Genomic DNA, 26,300 nt, shown 5'->3' with positions numbered 1-26,300 from the left:
TGTACTCACCAGGCTCTGGAAGTCCTTGAAGTCCATGTACTCCCACTGGCGGAAGCAGGGCCATCACCTTCTCCTCCCAGGGATGTAAATGTACTGGTCTGCGGGGCCCACCCCCTCCAGTGATTTTGCTCTGGGCGTAGTCGTCATTCATTTTTCGCTTGACCGCCCTCTGCAGATCGTACCACCTGGCTTGGCATTCAGTCCTGGTCCTTCTGATGGGTGTAACAGCATTCACCCTATCGACGATCCTCTGCCACAGGCGTGATTTTTTGGCTATGCTGGTCTGTCTGACCAATGTTCCAAACAGCTGTGGCTCAACTCTGATGACTTCATTGACAAGGATCTCCAGCTCCTCCCTTGTGAACTTTGGATTCTTGTCTGTGGGCATGGTGTGGGGTGAGGGTGTGGATGGTTGTGGGTGTGTGGATGTGAATGCGAAGTTGTGGGTCTGAATGTGAAGAGGGGGTATGTGTGAAGGAGGTTGTGTGAAGGTGCATATGTTAAGGTGGATGGGTGCAGCTGTTGGTGTGTGCTCTCTAGCTGCAGTGAGTCTGTTGCAAAGGCTCATGGTTTGTGTGTGTGGGCCCTTTTTATTGGTCCATTTGTGGGTGGGCCTCAGTTTGAATTTTTGGTGGGTGTGTTATAAGGGGTGGTTGTGAGTTTGCCCCTCTGCTTGCCTGTTTGGATGTGGCCAGGTCAGTCATTTCTATGTTTTGTGCACTGTAGACGTGTTTTGTGGTGTTGTGCGAGTCGAATAGACCCTCCTTGTGCTGTTTTTCATTGCCTATGTACGGTGCGTACATACAGGATGATGTTGTTGTGAGGTGCGTACATACGTGATGTTGGGGTACGCACCGTACATACGCGATGATGTTGTTGTGAGGTGCGTACATACGTGAGGATGTTGTTGTGGGGTGCGTACATACGCGATGTTGGGGTACGCACCATACATACGTGATGATGTTGTTGTGAGGTGAGTACATACGTGATGTTGGGGTACGCACCGTACATATGCGATGTTGTTGTGAGGTGCGTACATATGCGATGTTGGGGTACGCACCGTACATACGCAATGATGTTGTTGTAAGGTACGTACATACGCGATGTTGGGGTACGCCCCTTACTACGTGATGATGTTGCTGTGAGGTGCGTACATACGTGAGGATGTTGTTGTGGGGTGCGTACATACGCGATGTTGGGGTATGCACCGTACATATGCGATGCGGTTGTTGTGAGGTGCGTACATACGCGATGTTGGTGTACGCACCATACATACACGATGATCTTGTTGTGGGGTGCGTACATATGCAATGTTGGGGTACACACTGTACATACGCGATGATGTTGTTGTAAGGTGCGTACATATGCATGGGGGGGCCTGTACAACTCGTACCCCTGTATGACTCTCATCCCGGGAACTACTTTTCCCGGGATACGAGTCGTACACAGTTTGCTTTGTAGCAGGTAAAGTCATTCCCCGTGTACTTGACGTTTTCCATACAAATCCTAAATCGGAAAGCCTGTCCGGATCGTACTTGTACGGTGGGACTGTATTTTTAGGCTTCGTACGGAATAGTGCCCGGGTCCGTCTCGTACAACTTTTCCCGATCGAATTCGTACGGATCGGGCCGACCCGTATGTATTTTTCCCTTACGAATCGTACTTCACGGGTGGGACGGGACTTGTACGTATACGTACGGGAAAAAATACGGATACAAGTCGTACGGAAAAAAAAATACAGAATCGGAATCGACCCCAAAGCATCTCACACCAAACACAAAAGGAAGACAGAGCCTCACATTTGACCTCTGTCTTTGAATGCACAGCACATTTTACAAGATAAGAACACGATTTAAAGGATGTTACTCAAAGTAACACTCTTGTAAGAATACAAGGAGAGCTTTTGTGAAAAGGCTTTTCTCCTTGGGAGGAAGGAATTGAGGCTGGACAGCCTTAAAACAAACAAACGAGCAAATTGAAAGCCAGAATATGTGAGTTAAAAACCACAAAACCAGTGGTAAGCAATGAGCAGAATACATTCCCTGGGAAGCTTTCTGAATGTCCCCAAGATGGGTCATTTATATGACAGATTCATACACGAGAAATTATGTTGCTATCTCCCTCAGCTAAGCTGATGCTGCATGCTCTCTTAAGTGGATAAAAGAAGAACATTCTAGGATAGGGCTAACAAGCATTGGCAAAGCCAATTAGTCATGCATTGGCTGCCAGTCAATGCATGTTTTATCTTGCCACGATTTTTGTAAACACTTTATTTTTGGGGAGCTGCTGGACCCTCTCCAAATCTATATAAAAACACAATGTCTAAAAGCAACCTTTTTTTGGTCTCAAAAGCACTTACTGCAATAGTTATCCCTGGCACGGATGGGAACTACTTTGTGTGATGATGTGCTGCTTGTGCAAGAACATAATGCTGTCACTCATAGTGTCATTAACCAATGTCTTTAGTGGGCTGAACCCAATGCTGTATGTTGTAGCATGCAAAATAAAAATGTGAATGATACAACAACAGACCAATGGATGAAGGGGGCTAGCTGAAAGCCCATATAAACAAATATGTTATAAGACAAATAGTAAAATAAAAAGGTCTTCGCCAGCACCAGATTTCAGAGGCTATTTCTGGACCTTAAATTTAACGTTAAATCCATGTGCCATTAAAGAGAATGGTCTGGCCCTGCAATTTGTGAAATAATATTAACAAGATAAATATTCTCTTAAATGTGTTATCATGTGACCAAAGTAATAAACAGCCTATTTCCATGCTTTAATTCATGTTGAGTTGATGGGCAGTTAAATATTAATGCCGTGAAATGTTTGAAGACATATTGGAAAACGTTTAGCCTGCATGCTTTCAAATCTGTTATTCCATCTATTCCTACTGGCACCCAGGCTTTTTGCTCACATCTAAATTATTCATTTATTTTTGAGCTTCCTGACATTATTTTAAAAATTTATGAACACTCTTTTTCTTCCCTACCTTCCTATTTTTCACATCACAACATTGGGTGTCTGTTTCCTTGCATTGCATCCACTTGGGCATTATTAGCAGAGGGAGAGAGCACTGAAGGACATGTACTCAATTTTGGAAGAGTTTGGTCTGAGGTTCTCAAGGCCTATTCTTGTGCTCCCCATTCCCTTCGTTTCACACATGGCCTTTGGTTCTTCCAGGCATTAGAAGACAATCAGAATCCTACTGTAGCTGAAGGCAGTAACATCTTCCATTTCTCCCCTGAAGCATACTGAATATGAGGCTCCTAGTAGGTGATGGAAGATGATGTTGGTGGTCGGGTGGTGTAGTCTTAGAGCTGGGGAATGTCTTTCTAGAGGGAGTAAGACCTTCACTAGATTGCTATGAAAAAAGGTGGTGGTTCTCATGCATCTCAGTAGCTTACTGCTGTGGGAAGACCAACATAATCAGTGGGGGACTTCATGCTGTCTTATTAAAACAGATTGCTGGCATGTAGAGAAGAAGATGGGCTTCCCTTGTTACTGCTTTCAGATATCTGCCTGGCACTTACTTATACAGAGAGGTCACCAAGCATTGCTACTCCCACCCAGATAATGAGAATACATATAGTCATTCAGAACTTGCTAGCATAGAAGAGGATCAGCCAAGATGTCAAGTGCAGGAATATCCCTACTACTTGGAGTGACTGGGACAGCCTAACCTTTCCTATACGACAATCCTTGAGTTAGTGCATCATAGTGAGGTTCCGGACTTTTTAGAGTCCAGAGGTGTCAGGGAAACAACACCCAAGACCTCTGAGTTCCTTCCTGTCTCGGTGCACAAATAAACAGAGACACGGGCTTCTCGATGGCGGCGTCAGAGACCAAAGGTTTATTTACTGCAGGGACACAGAAATCATAGGAACCACACCAAGGCAGAATCTACAAGACTGTTCGATTTGCACAGAAATGGGTTGCACTTAAATACACAAAATATGTCTTCAGGCAATATTGCACAAATATCTTTCATGCCCAACCCGGTATCCCAAACAGACAATAAACATGACCAAAACAATAATTATTCGTAAGTTTTCAGTATTCGATCAGGTCTTCATGTCAGTTTCCTATTCATCGACCGATCCTCCCCGTCGTAAAAATCGTATCCTCCCCATAGTAAAAGCCCAGAAGGACAGGAGCAGAGCCAGGTGTAAGAGATAGAGAAGTGGGATAAGAGATGCTTGTGGGTCATAAACGGGCATGGCTACCGTCTTCGGCCTCCTCATGAGAACCAGTATAGCAGGACTGGCCTCAGGCCGGGGAGGCAACTTGATTCTGCCTAGTCACACAGCATCAGTTTTTCTCGAAAAGGCTTGCGTGTCCTTAACAAGGTGATTCAGCCGGGGTCATCGTTCGTCCATTGACTATGTGAGGGCAAGGAACAAAATGGATGCCGTATCTAATATGGATGCCATGGGTTTACAACAGAATGCCCTATTTCTCAGTGAATTCATGCTCGTAGCACAGCGAAAACACTGCCACATACTAAATGGATCATTTCCGGTTCACTGGTACCAAAATCGTGTCAGTACTACGATACCGAAAACACGGGTTCGGATCGCTACAGAACCTCAGACCGTCCTTTTGCCCTTACATAGGCAATTACTTACTCTATGTCAGAGTCTGTCTCTATGTTCATCAAGTCACTGATATGTTGCTGGAGCATTATTCTATCCCGCGGTGTATCTCCTAAGACAGGTGGTCGTCTTACGCATGTTGCAGCACAGAGGCTACATAAGGCAGGACCACACTGAACAATGAGACAGCACGAGAATAAAAATATCAACACAACACCAATGACTATCAGAAACTTCCATCCCCACGCGGACAACAGATTCCAGAGCCATCCCATTAGTGACCAATCACCTTCGTCTACCTGAATAGAATCAGAGATCTTGTGTAACTTAGAGATAGCCTTATATACTGTTGGCGCATTATCTGGGATAAAAACACAACAACTCGATTGGATCATCTTACACACCCCACCTCGATCCGCAAGTAATACGTCAAGGACCATGCGGTTCTGCAACGTCATGAGGCGATCCGCTTGAAGCTCAGCTGTCAGATTACTAAGGGCACCAGCAGTTTCAGTAATGGTGGACTCAACTACCCGTGTTAGTTGACGTAAGTTTCTACTGTTGGCCATAGGCCCCCAGAATGGAAGGAAACCTTTGAAAAAGTCTCCTGCTTCTTGGCCAGCAGTGTCTTCCTTATTGAAAACACCTCTCACAACTCTAGTTTTGTGATAATCCGGTGCAGCAGTGTATGTCGGAGGCAACAGTTGTGCGATATAACATGAGCCTGAAAAGTCAGCAGGCATCCATGTATATGCTCTGTCTTTGCAAACAAAATAGGTGCTCTTTGCAGCTAAGAATGCAGGGGAAGTCTGTGATGGGAAAACGTATGTTTCGGTACAGTCACTCTTCCCTAGTCGAGCTTTCGGATTCCTCCCATTCCCTTGCAAACAGACCTGACCTTGGTGGGGTACGACCCAGATCGGAGTCGAGCTCTTACGTTTGTTCTCACCCAAAGTAATGCCATACTCCGTAGCATTCCAACCCATATAAACTCGTAACTCATCTTTGGGAATAAACGGAGTGTTATCGACATCTCTAACCATGTCAGTAATTCCCTTTACCAAGGCTCTATTAGCAGAGTTATATGTAATGGAACGCGGAGGTCGCAGGGAATAGGTCTCTAGAGCATAGACGAACATGGTCTGAAATGCCCAAAACGATCCATTGTAACTAAAGGGCAGAACCAGATAAGGGATACCCTTGTCCATTGTATGTGGTATCAAGCCACACACCCAGCAGTTCGTTGTGTTTACTACTAGTTGGTGTTGGTGCAAGAGCTGAATGAAAGTGTTATTTATAAACTCAGAGCGTCGAGCTTGTTCATGTGCAGGAAAACGGTGAAAAGAATGAAGAGGAACAACAGTCGGAGAAACAGAAACATGGGGAGGTACTGTAGATGTGACAGGTGCAAAAATCAATTGAATACCAAAAACGATTCCGCCTACCAAAGTTATTAAAACAATTAGAAATGTCAGAGCACATTGCATTAGGAAACATTTGCTATGCATAATTTCATACAGTTTTGTCTTGCGAGCATTTATGACGTAAGCCCGTCGCAGTTCAGGAAGCTCCATCTTCTACAACCGTTCGCAACGGATGGTTTGTACCTGTTAAAAATTGCCTCTGTCTACCCTGGGAGTTCCCAAAATAAACAGAAGAAACCGACCTTGTGTCTGGTTCCCTGCAAGTTAAACCAAGGTACACGTTACGACCCTACGGTAACCCAGATGGCAAGGTAAAAAGGAAAAGAAAAGAAGAAAAAAAGGAAAGGACAAAATTCTAGAATAAACTTCCTGACTGAATGAACTGTAGTAAGATCAAAAGGCAATTTTCAAAATAGAAGGTAATTATGAATGAGAACGTAAATTATATCTAAGTTTTCCGGGTCTCATCTGGTCTTGAAACAGCTGATCTACAGGTGCAGCAATGTTCAAATCCACAGGTGGCAAATGTTCACTTTGTACAATGCTCTGATCTGGGTCCAAAGGAGCAGTTCGTGGTGCGGTGTCAGAGTTCTGTGTTTTAGTTTGTTTGTCTGTCATGTACTCTGCATCACTGAAAGGGACAAGCCTAGGAACAGGTTCTGTCTTAGATATACCAAATCCCTGTCTAACCCAGTTGTCGTAGGGGAGTGGGAGAGGCACACGCTTCGTATGGCTAGCGTGCACCCAATTCTTCCTTCCAGCCAGGCGTACTGCAGTTCTTGTGGCCAGGAGTACTTGAAACAGGCCCAAGAATCTTGGCTGGAGGTTCCGAGTTCGTTCGAAATTCCGCACCACGACTTGGTCACCGGGTTTCAACGTGTGACCTGGGCTCTCTGGCAGTTTAGGCAAGGATTCAAATACCTGTTGATGAATAAGACTCAATTTAGCAGTCAGGTCAAAAAGGTAATCAATCAACATTGGATATTCGATCTGTTTGAATTCCTTGGGCCTAGGGACTCCCCAAAGATTAGCAGGACGACCAAACACAATCTCATATGGGCTGAGCCCTACTCGAGAGTGTACAGTCGCTCTGGTAGACAATAAAGCTAAAGGCAGTGCATCTGGCCAAGATAAACCAGTGGAAGCTTGAATTTTAGCAAGTTTCAGTTTCAAGGTACAATTGTACCCCTCAACCAAACCTGCTGACTGTTGGTGATTCGCACTGTGGAATTTTTGGGTAATTCCCAGACCCACACACACACTTTTCATAACTTTCCCTACAAACTCACTTCCATTGTCCGACCATACAATCCGTGGCATACCATACCTAGGGAAATATTCTTTGAGGAGGATTTTGGCAGTAGACATAGCAGTGTTATCCTTTAACGGATACGCCTCAATCCATCTTGAGAAAGCACAGACTACCACTAGGACATATTTAAGATTATTACATCTGCCCATGTGGATAAAATCCAACTGAATCACTTCAAAGGGACAAGAAGGGGGAGCAAAGTGACCAGCTGGGGGTGGTGTTCCCTTGCCAGGATTATGCATCAGACATATCATGCAATTTTTCACCATTCTTTCCGCGCATTTAGTAATTCCATCGTTCTTCCATACTGGAGCTAACATCTTACAGATCCCTTTCGAACTGATGTGCGCCGCTCCATGCACCATCGTGACTACCGCAAGTACATACGCATCAGGTAACATCCAACGCTGCTGCTCAGACAAATCAATCCAACATCCATTCGAATCCATTTTACCCGTTTTCTCCTTCCATTCATTCTTCTCATTTTCGGTTGCTTCATTTTGGATTGCCTTCACACTTTCAATCGTATTCTCACACATTCCTGATTCAGCAATCCATCGTGCGGACGTTGCAACATACATTCGACTCATCATGTTCTTGGCCGTCTCTTTGGCGACCTCATCAGCAAACGCATTCCCACGGACAACATCATCCGTAATCTTCCGGTGTGCACTGCATTTCACGATCGCAACTTCATTCGGTAAGGTCAGAGATTCCAACAAGTCATTGACTAACTGTCCATGTTGGATCTTTGTCCCATGGGACGTGAGAAACCCTCTTTCCTTCCACAGTCGTCCAAAACTATGTGCTACGCCGAAGGCGTACTGGCTATCAGTAAACACATTCACTCTCTTTCCCTCAGCTAAAACACACGCTCTTGTCAATGCGATTAATTCTGCAGCTTGGGCAGAATTCTGACTCACTCTTGCAGTCTCAACAATCGTACTCAAAGTCGTAACTGCATACGCGGCCGTCACATCACCATTCTGTAGTTTAAAACACGACCCATCGACGTACAAAGTGCCATCTGGATCTAGTAACGGAATATCTTTGAAATCAATCCTACCTTTTGTTTCTTCCTCAGTTCTAAAACAACAATCATGAGGCTCTGAATCACTCGACTCTTGAGTAGTCGGCAACAGCGTTGCTGGATTCAATGTGTTGCATCGCTTGATCTGAATGTGACTTGCCAAAAGCGTCAGCTCATAACCTGATAGTCTAGCACTGGTGAGGTGCTGAGTCTTCGTTCGATTCATGAGTGTATCCACAGCATGTGGAACCATGACTACTAACATGTTGTTCATGACCAGTCCAGCAGACTGTCGAATGGATACTGCAGCTGCCGCTGTGGCTCTCAAACAACTTGGCAACGCTCCGGCTACCGGATCTAATGTGGATGAGAAATATGCACAAGGTCGCTGTTTATCACCAAATTGTTGCGTTAAAACACTCAACGCACAACCCTCTCTCTCATGGACATATAGTGTAAAAGGCTTACTGTAGTCAGGAGTACCCAACACAGGAGCTGAACACAGCGCATCCTTCAAATCTGAGAAGCTCTGTTGACATTCATCAGACCATGGCAAAGAACTTGGAACAACTTTTCCAGTCAGGGCCACCAATGGTTTTGCCATGAGAGAAAAATTTGGGATCCATTGCCTGCAGTATGACGTAATACCCCAAAACGCACGCACTTTTCTCTGTGTTCTTGGTACAGTCATCTGCGAAATTGCTTTGATTCTCTCTGGGGTCAACCTTCTTCCCTCCTTTGACAAGAGATGACCTAAATAGGTCACTTCTTGGCAACAATATTGCAATTTAGAAGGTGAAACTTTGTGATGCAAGTCTGACAAATGACGCAACAAAGAAATTGTAGCTGTTTTGCAAGTTTCCTTATCATCGGCAGCCACTAAAAGATCATCTACATATTGGATCAGAGCAACACCAGGAGGAAGTACAAAAGCATCTAACTGACTTTTTAATGCTTGGCTATAAATTGAAGGGCTCTCACAATAACCTTGTGGAGCGCGCTTGAATCTGAAACTACGGCCACCTAGGGAGAAACCAAAAATGTCCCTACTTTCCTCGGCTATTGGAATGCTGAAAAAGGCATTCTTCAAGTCTATCACAGTAAACCAGGTAGCTGAGGCAGGGATCAACGTCAATAATGCAGTGATGTCTGGGACCACAGGAAACTGTGGAATCACTATTTTATTAACCTCTCGGAGGTCAATCACAAATCTGTAGACCGGAGGTTTGGAAGGGTCAGTGCGCTTCAAAATCGGCAGAACAGGACTATTGCAGACATTTCCTCTAGTTTCTTCTATAACATCTTTTTTTATCAAATCTTGCACGATCAGTAAAAGCGCACGTTCACCTTCATTTGAAATCCGATACTGTGGTATTCGTGGGAATTTAACATTTGCTTTCAGACTCACTACATAAGGGGGAATTTCTAGAAGGCCTACATCATTAGGACCAGTCGCCCAAAGAGTATCAGGGAGAGAACGTAGCTCTGGTGGGAGCTTATCCATTGACATGTACATTGGAGAGATGACTCTCTTACCCAACGTGAGCTGTACTCCCAAAGGAGAACAGTACAATGTCGCATGTAGGCGTTTTAACAGATCTAAACCAAGCAGATTCTCATTACAACCGGTCGTCAGAATAAGGGGTGCTTCTAATTTACATGGCCCAACAGAAATTGACAAAGGACCAGAAACAGGGTTGTGAACAGGGGCGCCTGAGAAACCTACTGAAGTGTTCGTTAAGCCAGACAAAGGTGCGCCAGGGAGTTTCGCATGCATAATTGAACTTTTTGCCGCACCAGTATCCAACAGAAACGGTTCAACCACGCCTGATGTAACTACTGTGACATAAGGTCCACTCTGATTAACTGGAACTGATACTACTCCCTCTCTTTGCCTGTGGCTGTCCTAGTACTCGCTTTTCTGAACTTCTTCACTATTTTCATAATAATCCTCAACATGGTACTGTGGAGATCTACCTGATTGTACAGATTGTACATTTCGCTGATCGAAATAATTAGATGGGCGATCAGTCTGTGCAGTCATTGTACCACGTCCTCTACCTCTAAGAGCTTGCATAAACCCACCACTACTTCTCTGAGCTGGGACACCACTAGTTTGTGGGTGTAGTACTGGACACTCATTCTTATAGTGACCCTCTTTTTTACAATAGGCACACTGATTCCATGCTAACTGTTGTCGGGAAGGACCATAGTCAAATCTTTGGGACATCCCTTGTTGGAATTGTGGCGGTTGCTGAAATTGGGGTCGTTGCTGTGAATCTGGCTGATTCGAACGAGGCGGGTACGCCTTTTGGAAAAGAACTTTAGTTTTCAAGTCTTTTGTCTTCTTTTCTGACTTTTCCTTTTCTTCTTTTTCTCTATTCTCGTTATACTGAGCAGTCGCAAGTATCTGTGCTGTCGTCGATACTGCCCATGCACTCTCAGAATCTTTCAACTTATTACTAAGCTCAGGCAGTAAATTAAACACAAACTTGTCGACAAACAACCTCTGACCTCCCTCAGTACTCATATCTTGCCCACTGTGGTCTATGAAGGTCTCTTCAAATCTAGTGAAGAAGTCAGAGACACTTTCGTCCTTCTTTTGCTTGCATGCTGATAATTTATCCCAGTTGACCCGTAACGCTGGCATCAGCGTTTTCATCAGATTGATTATTCTGCCAGGCAAGGTAGCAATCAGAGGCTCAGGTTTAGCACCACCAACTTGTTGCGCGTCTGCCGCTACAATAGCTTGCCAGTCGCCTCCTAAAGCGACTGGATGATTTTCTTGCCGAATTTTGGCCCATATAGGCTGTGGTACTACATTGCCAAATAGCATTTCGATGTCTGCCAGATTCATGACACATGCTTGAACTGTCTGGGTTAACTCTTTATAATAACCAGCAGGATTCTTACGTGGATCCGGCAATGCCTGTTTTACTGCTAATACTTCAGCCCGTTTCCAAGGGATGTGTATCCACACTCTATGGAAATGTGCTGGAGCAGCTGCAATGTTATTGGCCGCATCAGCTTGGACTGCTTCGCGCCATATCGGCGGAATTTCCCTCATCGGGTACTGACCTCGCCTTTTTCTAGTAACTGGAGAACCATCAGAACCCCTTTGTGATCGAAGAGGAGAATTATCCCTATAAGCCAAAATTAGTTCTATCGCTTCCCTTACTTCTGAACCTATCACCATTCCTTCAGTGAACTTGTGTTGAATATTTATCAATTCAGCGGGAACGGAATCTAAGCCATCATCATCCCATTCCTCACGCAAAAGGGAACACATCACGTCAAAGACATAACGCTGAGTTGGTTCATTCCACTGCATAAATGTCTCTGATACGCTTCGTGCATCATACTTCACAGCTTTCGACATCCATCTAAGAGCTGTCGAATCTAACGTTTCTCGTTCCCGGGGACTAGGAAGCTGACTATGTCTCTGTGTAGAGTCAGAAACGGGGGTCCCAATTAGAGACCTGTAGAGAGGAGTTAAGATATTAGTTACAGAGTCAGTTATTTTCCGACGAACAGAAAGCGGAGTTAGAATGTTTACAGAGTTCGGGAACAAGGTAGCTGGAGCAGATGAAATTGTAAGGGTAGGAGTAGCAGGTAAATCAGTTTGCGAAACGACAGGCAAAGGCGGAATAGGTAATAAAGGAAGAGGGGGTGCCGAAGGAACATTAACCACAGGAAGGACAGGAGCTTGAATCAAAGGAAGTGGAGCAACTATTCCAGGCTGACCAGCAGCCGGCTGCACAACAGGTAGCAACTGTGGTGCTGTGATACCCTGCGCATACGGTGGGGGTGATCTCAACAGATAAGACAACAGAGGATCCTTTTCAGAGTCCTCTATCGGCTTAGCAGGACACGATGGCAAGGCAGGGTAGCATTTATCGATCGCCAAATTATGTTTTCTATTTGCTACCTCTATTTCTTTCTCAGTCTCGTTGACATGCAACTGCCTAGCAGATTCCATTAACGTCAACCCTTTTTCTTTCTGTTCTTTCTTCATTTTTCAAATTTCTCTCTGTTTGGCTTCTTTACGCCAAACGAGAAAAGAATCAAACATTGCCGGCCGGGCATTCTTCTTAAACAATTTCATTTCTAGATTGTCTAGAATTTCAGTTTCGAAACTACCATGCGGTGGCCAACTAAGGACACCATCTTTCCTTGTGTAACGGACCCATACTTCATTATAAGCGATAGGACCTACACCATGTTTACAATAGAGCTCATATGAAGGAGTTCCAATCGGAGGGACCGAACATGAATCCTCCAACCGGGAATCCCTGTTGCAACTTAACCAGGACAGGAAACAATTACTACGGCTAGCCATTTATAAACTAAGGACAAATTCCAACCAAATGTGCAAAAAAAAACTTAGGCCTACCAAATGAACCAATACCAAAGCAAAGATTATCTTTACAAGAGCAACTGATTATAATCTAAAAACTCAGAAACAAACGTACCAAAAGAACAAAAGGTTTTATCCAAACAAGAGCAACCAATGATAAAAATCCTTACAAGAGCAACTAAGAACAACCAAACTGAGCGCAATCCATTAACACTTAACTGAAATGTCGAAGACGTCACCAAGGAGAACCCGTCTACGTCTCGCCGTACTAAGGTCTGCACCTCGGGTCCAAGACAGGGCGACAGTCAAGGCAGCGGTCCTCTGTAGCCGTCTGGAACGGGAACCCTCGTGGAAGAGATCGTCGGGCCACTTTTACGACATGCAGGGATCGATGAAGCGGGGTACCTCCCTCCGGAATCTTCACACGAAGCTCCTCGAAATCTTCAGGCTTTGGACCGGTACCGGATGACGTCGCCCAACGTTGGGCGCCAAATTGTGGTTCCGGACTTTTTAGAGTCCAGAGGTGTCAGGGAAACAACACCCAAGACCTCTGAGTTCCTTCCTGTCTCGGTGCACAAATAAACAGAGACACGGGCTTCTCGATGGCGGCGTCAGAGACCAAAGGTTTATTTACTGCAGGGACACAGAAATCATAGGAACCACACCAAGGCAGAATCTACGAGACTGTTCGATTTGCACAGAAATGGGTTGCACTTAAATACACAAAATATGTCTTCAGGCAACATTGCACAAATATCTTTCATGCCCAACCCGGTATCCCAAACAGACAATAAACATGACCAAAACAATAATTATTCGTAAGTTTTCAGTATTCGATCAGGTCTTCATGTCAGTTTCCTATTCATCGACCGATCCACCCCGTCGTAAAAATCGTATCCTCCCCATAGTAAAAGCCCAGAAGGAGAGGAGCAGAGCCAGGTGTAAGAGATAGAGAAGTGGGATAAGAGATGCTTGTGGGTCATAAACGGGCATGGCTACCGTCTTCGGCCTCCTCATGAGAACCAGTATAGCGGGACTGGCCTCAGGCCGGGGAGGCAACTTGATTCTGCCTAGTCACACAGCATCAGTTTTTCTCGAAAAGGCTTGCGTGTCCTTAACAAGGTGATTCAGCCGGGGTCATCGCTCGTCCATTGACTATGTGAGGGCAAGGAACAAAATGGATGCCGTATCTAATATGGATGCAAAAACAACAATTGATGGACAGAATGCAGAACAATGTCATACATTCACCCCAGTACAGGGATCTGGGCCTGAATCCATCGTTTTTTTGCTCACCATGCCGTTCCAGTTTGAACCCAGCCATATGCAAATCAGTCTTGACCCTGTGCCACATGGGAACAGTCCAGACCGAACTGCCAAGCCAGGTCCTCCCTGGACTGGAAACAAGCATCCTAGGACCGGTTTCTGGCATTTCAGCCGTCTTCAGCCAGGCTTGCTTGATTTCCAGTGGCATGGAGAGCAAGGGACCCACGTCTGGGCATACCCTTCCCACTCGGGGTGACAATGCAAAAACAACAATTGATGGACAGAATGCAGAACAATGTCATACATTCACCCCAGTACAGGGATCTGGGCCTGAATCCATCGTTTTTTTGCTCACCATGCCGTTCCAGTTTGAACCCAGCCATATGCAAATCAGTCTTGACCCTGTGCCACATGGGAACAGTCCAGACCGAACTGCCAAGCCAGGTCCTCCCTGGACTGGAAACAAGCATCCTAGGACCGGTTTCTGGCATTTCAGCCGTCTTCAGCCAGGCTTGCTTGATTTCCAGTGGCATGGAGAGCAAGGGACCCACGTCTGGGCATACCCTTCCCACTCGGGGTGACAATGCAAAAACAACAATTGATGGACAGAATGCAGAACAATGTCATACATTCACCCCAGTACAGGGATCTGGGCCTGAATCCATCGTTTTTTTGCTCACCATGCCGTTCCAGTTTGAACCCAGCCATATGCAAATCAGTCTTGACCCTGTGCCACATGGGAACAGTCCAGACCGAACTGCCAAGCCAGGTCCTCCCTGGACTGGAAACAAGCATCCTAGGACCGGTTTCTGGCATTTCAGCCGTCTTCAGCCAGGCTTGCTTGATTTCCAGTGGCATGGAGAGCAAGGGACCCACGTCTGGGCATACCCTTCCCACTCGGGGTGACAATGCAAAAACAACAATTGATGGACAGAATGCAGAACAATGTCATACATTCACCCCAGTACAGGGATCTGGGCCTGAATCCATCGTTTTTTTGCTCACCATGCCGTTCCAGTTTGAACCCAGCCATATGCAAATCAGTCTTGACCCTGTGCCACATGGGAACAGTCCAGACCGAACTGCCAAGCCAGGTCCTCCCTGGACTGGAAACAAGCATCCTAGGACCGGTTTCTGGCATTTCAGCCGTCTTCAGCCAGGCTTGCTTGATTTCCAGTGGCATGGAGAGCAAGGGACCCACGTCTGGGCATACCCTTCCCACTCGGGGTGACAATGCAAAAACAACAATTGATGGACAGAATGCAGAACAATGTCATACATTCACCCCAGTACAGGGATCTGGGCCTGAATCCATCGTTTTTTTGCTCACCATGCCGTTCCAGTTTGAACCCAGCCATATGCAAATCAGTCTTGACCCTGTGCCACATGGGAACAGTCCAGACCGAACTGCCAAGCCAGGTCCTCCCTGGACTGGAAACAAGCATCCTAGGACCGGTTTCTGGCATTTCAGCCGTCTTCAGCCAGGCTTGCTTGATTTCCAGTGGCATGGAGAGCAAGGGACCCACGTCTGGGCATACCCTTCCCACTCGGGGTGACAATGCAAAAACAACAATTGATGGACAGAATGCAGAACAATGTCATACATTCACCCCAGTACAGGGATCTGGGCCTGAATCCATCGTTTTTTTGCTCACCATGCCGTTCCAGTTTGAACCCAGCCATATGCAAATCAGTCTTGACCCTGTGCCACATGGGAACAGTCCAGACCGAACTGCCAAGCCAGGTCCTCCCTGGACTGGAAACAAGCATCCTAGGACCGGTTTCTGGCATTTCAGCCGTCTTCAGCCAGGCTTGCTTGATTTCCAGTGGCATGGAGAGCAAGGGACCCACGTCTGGGCATACCCTTCCCACTCGGGGTGACAATGCAAAAACAACAATTGATGGACAGAATGCAGAACAATGTCATACATTCACCCCAGTACAGGGATCTGGGCCTGAATCCATCGTTTTTTTGCTCACCATGCCGTTCCAGTTTGAACCCAGCCATATGCAAATCAGTCTTGACCCTGTGCCACATGGGAACAGTCCAGACCGAACTGCCAAGCCAGGTCCTCCCTGGACTGGAAACAAGCATCCTAGGACCGGTTTCTGGCATTTCAGCCGTCTTCAGCCAGGCTTGCTTGATTTCCAGTGGCATGGAGAGCAAGGGACCCACGTCTGGGCATACCCTTCCCACTCGGGGTGACAATGCAAAAACAACAATTGATGGACAGAATGCAGAACAATGTCATACATTCACCCCAGTACAGGGATCTGGGCCTGAATCCATCGTTTTTTTGCTCACCATGCCGTTCCAGTTTGAACCCAGCCATATGCAAATCAGTCTTGACCCTGTGCCACATGGGAACAGTCCAGACCGAACTGCCAAGCCAGGTCCTCCCTGGACTGGAAACAAGCATCCTAGGACCGGTTTCTGGCATTTCAGCCGTCTTCAGCCAGGCTTGCTTGATTTCCAGTGGCATGGAGAGCAAGGGACCCACGTCTGGGCATACCCTTCCCACTCGGGGTGACAATGCAAAAACAACAATTGATGGACAGAATGCAGAACAATGTCATACATTCACCCCAGTACAGGGATCTGGGCCTGAATCCATCGTTTTTTTGCTCACCATGCCGTTCCAGTTTGAACCCAGCCAAATGCAAATCAGTCTTGACCCTGTGCCACATGGGAACAGTCCAGACCGAACTGCCAAGCCAGGTCCTCCCTGGACTGGAAACAAGCATCCTAGGACCGGTTTCTGGCATTTCAGCCGTCTTCAGCCAGGCTTGCTTGATTTCCAGTGGCATGGAGAGCAAGGGACCCACGTCTGGGCATACCCTTCCCACTCGGGGTGACAATGCAAAAACAACAATTGATGGACAGAATGCAGAACAATGTCATACATTCACCCCAGTACAGGGATCTGGGCCTGAATCCATCGTTTTTTTGCTCACCATGCCGTTCCAGTTTGAACCCAGCCATATGCAAATCAGTCTTGACCCTGTGCCACATGGGAACAGTCCAGACCGAACTGCCAAGCCAGGTCCTCCCTGGACTGGAAACAAGCATCCTAGGACCGGTTTCTGGCATTTCAGCCGTCTTCAGCCAGGCTTGCTTGATTTCCAGTGGCATGGAGAGCAAGGGACCCACGTCTGGGCATACCCTTCCCACTCGGGGTGACAATGCAAAAACAACAATTGATGGACAGAATGCAGAACAATGTCATACATTCACCCCAGTACAGGGATCTGGGCCTGAATCCATCGTTTTTTTGCTCACCATGCCGTTCCAGTTTGAACCCAGCCATATGCAAATCAGTCTTGACCCTGTGCCACATGGGAACAGTCCAGACCGAACTGCCAAGCCAGGTCCTCCCTGGACTGGAAACAAGCATCCTAGGACCGGTTTCTGGCATTTCAGCCGTCTTCAGCCAGGCTTGCTTGATTTCCAGTGGCATGGAGAGCAAGGGACCCACGTCTGGGCATACCCTTCCCACTCGGGGTGACAATGCAAAAACAACAATTGATGGACAGAATGCAGAACAATGTCATACATTCACCCCAGTACAGGGATCTGGGCCTGAATCCATCGTTTTTTTGCTCACCATGCCGTTCCAGTTTGAACCCAGCCATATGCAAATCAGTCTTGACCCTGTGCCACATGGGAACAGTCCAGACCGAACTGCCAAGCCAGGTCCTCCCTGGACTGGAAACAAGCATCCTAGGACCGGTTTCTGGCATTTCAGCCGTCTTCAGCCAGGCTTGCTTGATTTCCAGTGGCATGGAGAGCAAGGGACCCACGTCTGGGCATACCCTTCCCACTCGGGGTGACAATGCAAAAACAACAATTGATGGACAGAATGCAGAACAATGTCATACATTCACCCCAGTACAGGGATCTGGGCCTGAATCCATCGTTTTTTTGCTCACCATGCCGTTCCAGTTTGAACCCAGCCATATGCAAATCAGTCTTGACCCTGTGCCACATGGGAACAGTCCAGACCGAACTGCCAAGCCAGGTCCTCCCTGGACTGGAAACAAGCATCCTAGGACCGGTTTCTGGCATTTCAGCCGTCTTCAGCCAGGCTTGCTTGATTTCCAGTGGCATGGAGAGCAAGGGACCCACGTCTGGGCATACCCTTCCCACTCCCAAAACGATGGATTTAGGCCCAGATCTCTGTACTGGGGTGAATGTATGACATTGTTCTGCATGAGTCCCTTGCTCTCCATGCCACTGGAATCAAGCTATCCTGGCTGACGAGGGCTGAAAGCCCGAAACCGGTCCTAGGATGCTTGTTTCCAGTCCAGGGAGGACCTGGCTTGGCAGTTCGGGCTGGACTGTTCCCATGGGGCACAGGGTCAAGACTGATTTGCATATGGCTGGGTTCAAACTGGAATGGCATGGTGAGCAAAAAAACGATGGATTTAGGCCCAGATCTCTGTACTGGGGTGAATGTATGACATTGTTCTGCATTCTGTCCATCAATTGTTATTTTTGCTTTTGTCACCCCGAGTGGGAAGGGTATGCTCAGACGTGAGTCCCTTGCTCTCCATGCCACTGGAATCAAGCTATCCTGGCTGACGAGGGCTGAAAGCCCGAAACCGGTCCTAGGATGCTTGTTTCCAGTCCAGGGAGGACCTGGCTTGGCAGTTCGGGCTGGACTGTTCCCATGGGGCACAGGGTCAAGACTGATTTGCATATGGCTGGGTTCAAACTGGAATGGCATGGTGAGCAAAAAAACGATGGATTTAGGCCCAGATCTCTGTACTGGGGTGAATGTATGACATTGTTCTGCATTCTGTCCATCAATTGTTATTTTTGCTTTTGTCACCCCGAGTGGGAAGGGTATGCTCAGACGTGAGTCCCTTGCTCTCCATGCCACTGGAATCAAGCTATCCTGGCTGACGAGGGCTGAAAGCCCGAAACCGGTCCTAGGATGCTTGTTTCCAGTCCAGGGAGGACCTGGCTTGGCAGTTCGGGCTGGACTGTTCCCATGGGGCACAGGGTCAAGACTGATTTGCATATGGCTGGGTTCAAACTGGAATGGCATGGTGAGCAAAAAAACGATGGATTTAGGCCCAGATCTCTGTACTGGGGTGAATGTATGACATTGTTCTGCATTCTGTCCATCAATTGTTATTTTTGCTTTTGTCACCCCGAGTGGGAAGGGTATGCTCAGACGTGAGTCCCTTGCTCTCCATGCCACTGGAATCAAGCTATCCTGGCTGACGAGGGCTGAAAGCCCGAAACCGGTCCTAGGATGCTTGTTTCCAGTCCAGGGAGGACCTGGCTTGGCAGTTCGGGCTGGACTGTTCCCATGGGGCACAGGGTCAAGACTGATTTGCATATGGCTGGGTTCAAACTGGAATGGCATGGTGAGCAAAAAAACGATGGATTTAGGCCCAGATCTCTGTACTGGGGTGAATGTATGACATTGTTCTGCATTCTGTCCATCAATTGTTATTTTTGCTTTTGTCACCCCGAGTGGGAAGGGTATGCTCAGACGTGAGTCCCTTGCTCTCCATGCCACTGGAATCAAGCTATCCTGGCTGACGAGGGCTGAAAGCCCGAAACCGGTCCTAGGATGCTTGTTTCCAGTCCAGGGAGGACCTGGCTTGGCAGTTCGGGCTGGACTGTTCCCATGGGGCACAGGGTCAAGACTGATTTGCATATGGCTGGGTTCAAACTGGAATGGCATGGTGAGCAAAAAAACGATGGATTTAGGCCCAGATCTCTGTACTGGGGTGAATGTATGACATTGTTCTGCATTCTGTCCATCAATTGTTATTTTTGCTTTTGTCACCCCGAGTGGGAAGGGTATGCTCAGACGTGAGTCCCTTGCTCTCCATGCCACTGGAATCAAGCTATCCTGGCTGACGAGGGCTGAAAGCCCGAAACCGGTCCTAGGATGCTTGTTTCCAGTCCAGGGAGGACCTGGCTTGGCAGTTCGGGCTGGACTGTTCCCATGGGGCACAGGGTCAAGACTGATTTGCATATGGCTGGGTTCAAACTGGAATGGCATGGTGAGCAAAAAAACGATGGATTTAGGCCCAGATCTCTGTACTGGGGTGAATGTATGACATTGTTCTGCATTCTGTCCATCAATTGTTATTTTTGCTTTTGTCACCCCGAGTGGGAAGGGTATGCTCAGACGTGAGTCCCTTGCTCTCCATGCCACTGGAATCAAGCTATCCTGGCTGACGAGGGCTGAAAGCCCGAAACCGGTCCTAGGATGCTTGTTTCCAGTCCAGGGAGGACCTGGCTTGGCAGTTCGGGCTGGACTGTTCCCATGGGGCACAGGGTCAAGACTGATTTGCATATGGCTGGGTTCAAACTGGAATGGCATGGTGAGCAAAAAAACGATGGATTTAGGCCCAGATCTCTGTACTGGGGTGAATGTATGACATTGTTCTGCATTCTGTCCATCAATTGTTATTTTTGCTTGTATCTAATATGGATGCCATGGGTTTACAACAGAATGCCCTATTTCTCAGTGAATTCATGCTCATAGCACAGCGAAAACACTGCCACATACTAAATGGATCATTTCCGGTTCACTGGTACGAAAATCGTGTCAGTACTACGATACCGAAAACACGGGTTCGGATCGCTACAGAACCTCAATAGCCACTGGGTCATTCTTAGATATTTTGTTCAATAATTTAAATTCCAAAGTAATATACAAATCAGTCGTGACACAGTACCAAAGGAGCAGTGCCAAATTACATGTTCGGCCATATCCCTAATGCACAGAAATGGAGCATCCTTATGTATTTTATAGCTCATGAGTTAGACGTAACTAGAGAGTCGAACAACAGCTAGCTCAGGATGGGAAGGTGTTAGATAATTCTTCTTCCACGAATATTTCCTCTAAACAGTATTCTATATCAACGTGCATTCCCCGAACGCGCAGCGGGCGAGCGCAGCGGGCGCGCCGTCAGCACGCCGAAGGCGCGCCAAAGGGAAGCCCGTCTGCGCCCGTCCGCGCCAGACCGGGCCCAGGGTTCAGCCAGGCTGGCCATACCATCACTTACTCGGCTGACTCCCCGAGGGATCTACAACTCCCCAACCTCACTCCCTCCCCTTCTACCATCAGATGCATCTCCATGACCGGTATCTCCCCATCTGATTGGCGCCCCACCAATCTGGTCACCCCCCCTACCCAGCCTACCAAGAGCAATACCACCATCAGAGTTCTTTATCTAAACACCCGCTCCTTGGTTAAACATCACGCCGACATCTTCATCCTTCCATCCAACAAGAAACCGGACGTCCTCCTGCTCACTGAAACTTGGCTGACTGCGGACTCGCTTCCTGACATTCTGGCGGCCCTCCCCCCAGACTATTACATCCTCCACGCCAATCGGCCACGAAACCGCCCTGGTGGCGGGGTAGCGGCCATAATCTCCAAACGCCTTAACTTCATCTCTACTCCATCCATCTCACTCCTGGGAGTAGATAACCTTATCTTCAGCCTAAAAACGGATAGCGGGGCCTTAACTCTCCTTCTTCTTTATCGCCCCCCCCAACCGATGCCTTCCTTCGCGGCCACCCTGACCGATCAGTTGATCAACCTTCTCACTTCTCACCCCAGATTCGCCCTTTTCGGCGACCTTAATTACTGGTTTAATGACATCAACGCTGGGCCCCACGCCTTGGAGGTCTTCGAGGCTCTCACTAGCCTCAACCTGTCTCAACAAATCACCTCGCCTGCACATATTAAGGGCCACATTCTAGACCAAATATGGACCCAAAACCTAACTCTTTCTCCCCCTCCGTCTCACCCTGTACTTGGTCAGACCACCACTTAATAGATACCACCCTTACGATCAGTGGCAATCCCCCCACCCCACTGATGGCCGGTGGTCTATCTCGCAAATGGAACGCCTATGACTCCGAATGATTTCTTGCGACTCTCTCAGACACCCGCCCTGCCCTCGTTTCGCGAGCCAACATTGACAAATTAGAAAGTGACATATGCTTCTGGCTGCAGTCAGCCAGTGACCAATTTGCCCCCTTAATCAAATTTCCCCCGACCAGACACCACAACTCCCACCGTTGGTTCTCGAACGACCTCAAAAAACTTAAACTGAAGGTACGTCAGTTAGAAAGGGCATGGAGACGCAACTACTCTGTACCAGCCAGATCACAATACACCTCAGCCCGCAGAGACCACAAAATTGCAATACTTTCAGCCAAATCAACCCACTTTTCTGACCGAATCTCTTCTTCGGATAACAAATCTAAAGAAATTTTTAAAATCATGAACAAACTGACATCTGACGATAGAACCCTCCCAGGCCAAACCCCCACCCAAGAAACTTGTGACGCTCTCAACCTCTTCTTCGTCGAAAAAATTAATAAAATCAAGGCATCGATCTCCACCGTCCCTCAAATCACCACTCCGGAAACTCCCCTTAATAACCCTTCCGCCTTCACCGAATTCCCCCCATCAACCCAATTTCCCTAGTACAGCTTGCGTCCCGGATAAAATCAGGTTCCCCGAACGATGGCTGCCCACCCTCAGTCCTACGAAGTGTATGTCATTCCTTACCTGAATGCATCCTACCTCTCTTGAATGGCTCGCTCAGCACAGGTACTGTTCCCAGATCCTTCAAAGAGGCCATCCTAGTCCCGCTACTTAAAAAATCTGGCACGGACTCAGCGGAACTCTCCAACTATCGCCCCATATCGCTTCTGCCCTATTTCTCAAAACTTCTCGAAGCACATGTCACTAGATGCCTCTCCAACTTTATTGAGACCTTTTGCTACCTGGAGCCTAATCAGGCTTTCATTTTCTACTGAAGCCGTCATCTTAGCTGTTCTCGACACGCTGAGGAGAAATGCCGACTCAGGGACCCCCCAGGCCCTTGTTCTCCTGGACCTTTCGGCCGCGTTCGACACGGTTGACCATAACATCTTGCTCAACCGTGCCGAACAGGCTGGCATCCAGGACCCTGCCCTCAGCTGGATCCGGTCTTTCTTGTCAGGTAGAACCCAAGCCGTCCGGCTGGGCCCCTACACAGCACCCAAGACCCTCACAACCTGCGGAGTTCCCCAGGGCTCCTCCCTGTCACCTTTACTGTTCAATCTATACCTTCGGCCCTTACTCCAATCACTCCGTAACTGGGACATCACAGTTTATAATTATGCCGACGATCTGCAGATCATCTTTCCACTCAACTCCCCCAATGAGATAGATAACTTTCACTCCGTTATGCTCCACATTCAAGATTGGATGAATTCCAACCAATTGAAGCTGAACCCCGGGAAAACAGAGCTTCTTCTCCCAGGCTCCAGCCCCTCTTTCTGGGGAACCCAGTTCTGGCCCACTGAACTGGGCCTCCCACCGACCCCTTCGATCTCTGTAAAAAGTCTCGGCGTGACAATCGACGCCGAACTCTCTCTCCGACCTCATGTCGGCTCCGTGATTTCATCCTGTTCCTTCCAACTCAGAAAGATCCGGAAGGTCAGTCACCTGCTCCCCCCACTTGCTCTGATTCAAGTAATCATATCTCTTGTGCTCTCCCGCTTGGACTTTTCCAACTGCATCTACCACGGACTTCCCAAAACCCTTCTCCACCGCCTTCAGGTGGTCCAAAACCAGGCAGCTCGTATCATCTTCAAATCTCCAAAATGGCAATCTGCCAAACCTCTGATGCATAAACTACATTGGCTGCCCATAGAACAGAGGGTGGCCTTCAAGTTGGGCAGCCTCACGTTCAAAGCCCTTCACTGCCCCAGCCCTGCTTTCCTGACTTCCCTCATCACTCCCTACTGTCCAAATCGCAATCTTCGCTCTGCTCATCTTAAATCACTTGTCATACCCAAAACCAGAACCAACAAATTTGGCGGACGAAGGTTCGCCCTTTTGGCACCGAAGTTCTGGAACTCCCTTCCCCTGATCATCAAATCGAGCAGCTCCCTCCTTCATTTTAGGAAGCTGCTCAAAACCTTTCTCTTTCCCCCACCCTGCTAAACCTGCATTAACCCCGGATTGTGTATCACCTTTGTCCTATAGCGCCAGGAAACCCATGGTGTCAGTGCGCTCTACAAATTTCATTTAATAATAATAATATGCCATGGAGCTCCATTTCTTGAGTTTCTGTAGGTAGAAAGGTTGGGAGCAGCTGCAGAGCCTGTGACTGACACCTAACGGTTGTCTCGAGCTCAATGTAACTTCAGACTGAATCTGCACCTCATCAATAATGTCCTATATGTGCATAATCTGCCCACCCGTCTGTATGTGTTCCCATGCAGGGCGATATGGGTTAGCTGGCCAGTCTGGTCTGCTCCTTTGGGGCCATACAAGAGTTGTTTGGAGGAGTCTTAAATCTGCATATTTACTTTAATCTCAAATACCTTTCGCATCAAGGGTATATTTCACACAGAAACGTCACACGAAATAACAATTCCACAGTTTCATGGGAATAAATCCTTCTGTATTATCACAATGTGAATCAAAATGATGTATTGGAATTCTGCCAGTATGAATCTTCATGTCAGGAAGAACTAGTTTATTTCCCAAACATTATGTTTTTGTTACTTTCAAACATATGTCAGCTAATTTGTTACAAGCACCCAAGCTTCTTTCTTGAAGAAAGAAAAAGTCTTCCATTCAGTAAACTATAGAAGGGGTTTCATTTTTCATTCAAGGTAGAAGACTGTCCATGTGAGGAAAAACTATGCAATATTTCTTGTAGTAGGTCATATTCTCCCGGGTGATGTTTAGCTATACATACTTATTACAGTGCGTTGGCAATGGTGGAAACACAGATATAATGTTGGCGTTCACCAAACATTCCAGTTCTACCATATTCCTTACCACTTTCCCTACTTGACCACAAGAGTTTGTTTGGGGGGTGAGGGGGATTCCAAGGTTACAGCAGACAGTCACCGAGTCATATATCAACATTTTCACAATAAAGGTGGCGATTTAGGTAATGCTCATATCATGCAGTGAATCACAAGTTCTGATAATGTTGGGCTGTTTTGAGACGGTTGTATTCACGTATCATCTAGTTGGCTTGATGGGCCAGCCTCTACAGCAGCCTCAGTCTCAGCTGTTTAGGTGCAGGCATGCAGGAACACCTCCAGTGGGAGCCAGATGTCTTTAGGATGGGAGTGTATGGGCATGAGTTCTCAGAAGGCAGTAAGCTGTTCCTGGCAATAGGCAGCCTCCTTAAGCCAGCCAGCTGCAAGCAGTAGTGCATGCCGTCCCCACATAATTGCAACCCTACACTTAGCAAGCAGAACGAGGAGTGCCACCAGTTTGCGCCTCTTGGGCGGCACCTCCCAGCAGCGCAACCCAGGGAGAGCGCTCAAGGGGGTGGCCATAATATCAGCAAGCATAGCAAAGATTTCATACCATTAGTCAAATATTCCTGGGAAGCCCAAAGTAGGGTGTAAGAAGCCAGCAGTTGGGAAGGAACAACGTGCCCATTACATGTCTGTACCCAGGCCCATTTTAAACCATCTCTCAGTGTGTGATACAGTTGGTGAATGTACTTAACATGAATAAGATGGAGACGATAGATGGGGCTAGCGTGCGTGCCGGGGGGTAACAATGGCGCCATGGTGCATCAGTGAGAGGGGGAGTAATGTCCGCATCCACGCTCTTTTGCTCGTGGGCGTACGTATTAGCGCTGAGTTCTGCATGCAGGCGTATAATCTTGTGACAAGCTTGAGGGGGGATGGAGAGTTTGGAAATGTCTCGAGCACTTGGAGTGTAGGTGGGGAATCAGGGAATGAGGCATGAAGTGTCCGGGTCATGACGCATAATTGGTAGTATGCAAATGTGTCTAGTAAGGTATTGTCGTTAGCTTGTAAAGATACTTGCAGAGGGAGAAAGGTGCCATCAGGGTAAATTGCGCCCATTGATGTAAGATGCAGCTTGCTGAGTTTAGCACATGTACCAGAGTCATCCGTAATAGGGAGCAATGGATGACCAATGAGTGGCACGGATGGGGCGAAGAGATTCTCAATGCTGATCCTATGCCGGGGCTCAACCCATGCCCATGCTGTATGAACATGGGTGCTTAGGAGGCAGGAAAATCAGCATCTGAAGAGGGCAGAGAGCCACCCGATCAGATTCAGGGGCTGTGTGGGCCAGGAATTGGGTGGGAAAAAGCCAGTAATGGGCAACTGGGCATGGGTTAAGTAATACAAGTCCATGCCAGGAGTACCTAGCCTGCCCTCTTGAAAGGGAAGTGTCATGATCTCCCAGGCAATGCATAGCTGGCCACCCACCCAGGCCAATGAGACAAGACGGGCTCTGATTTTTGTCAAAAGTGGAGGAACAAGGGGAGTGGT

Source organism: Triturus cristatus, chromosome 2_1 (assembly GCF_964204655.1).
Source record: "Triturus cristatus chromosome 2_1, aTriCri1.1, whole genome shotgun sequence".
Classification (NCBI taxonomy): Eukaryota; Metazoa; Chordata; class Amphibia; order Caudata; family Salamandridae; genus Triturus; species Triturus cristatus.
The sequence above is the reverse complement of the archived record's forward strand: the minus strand, read 5'-3'. Positions refer to the sequence as shown.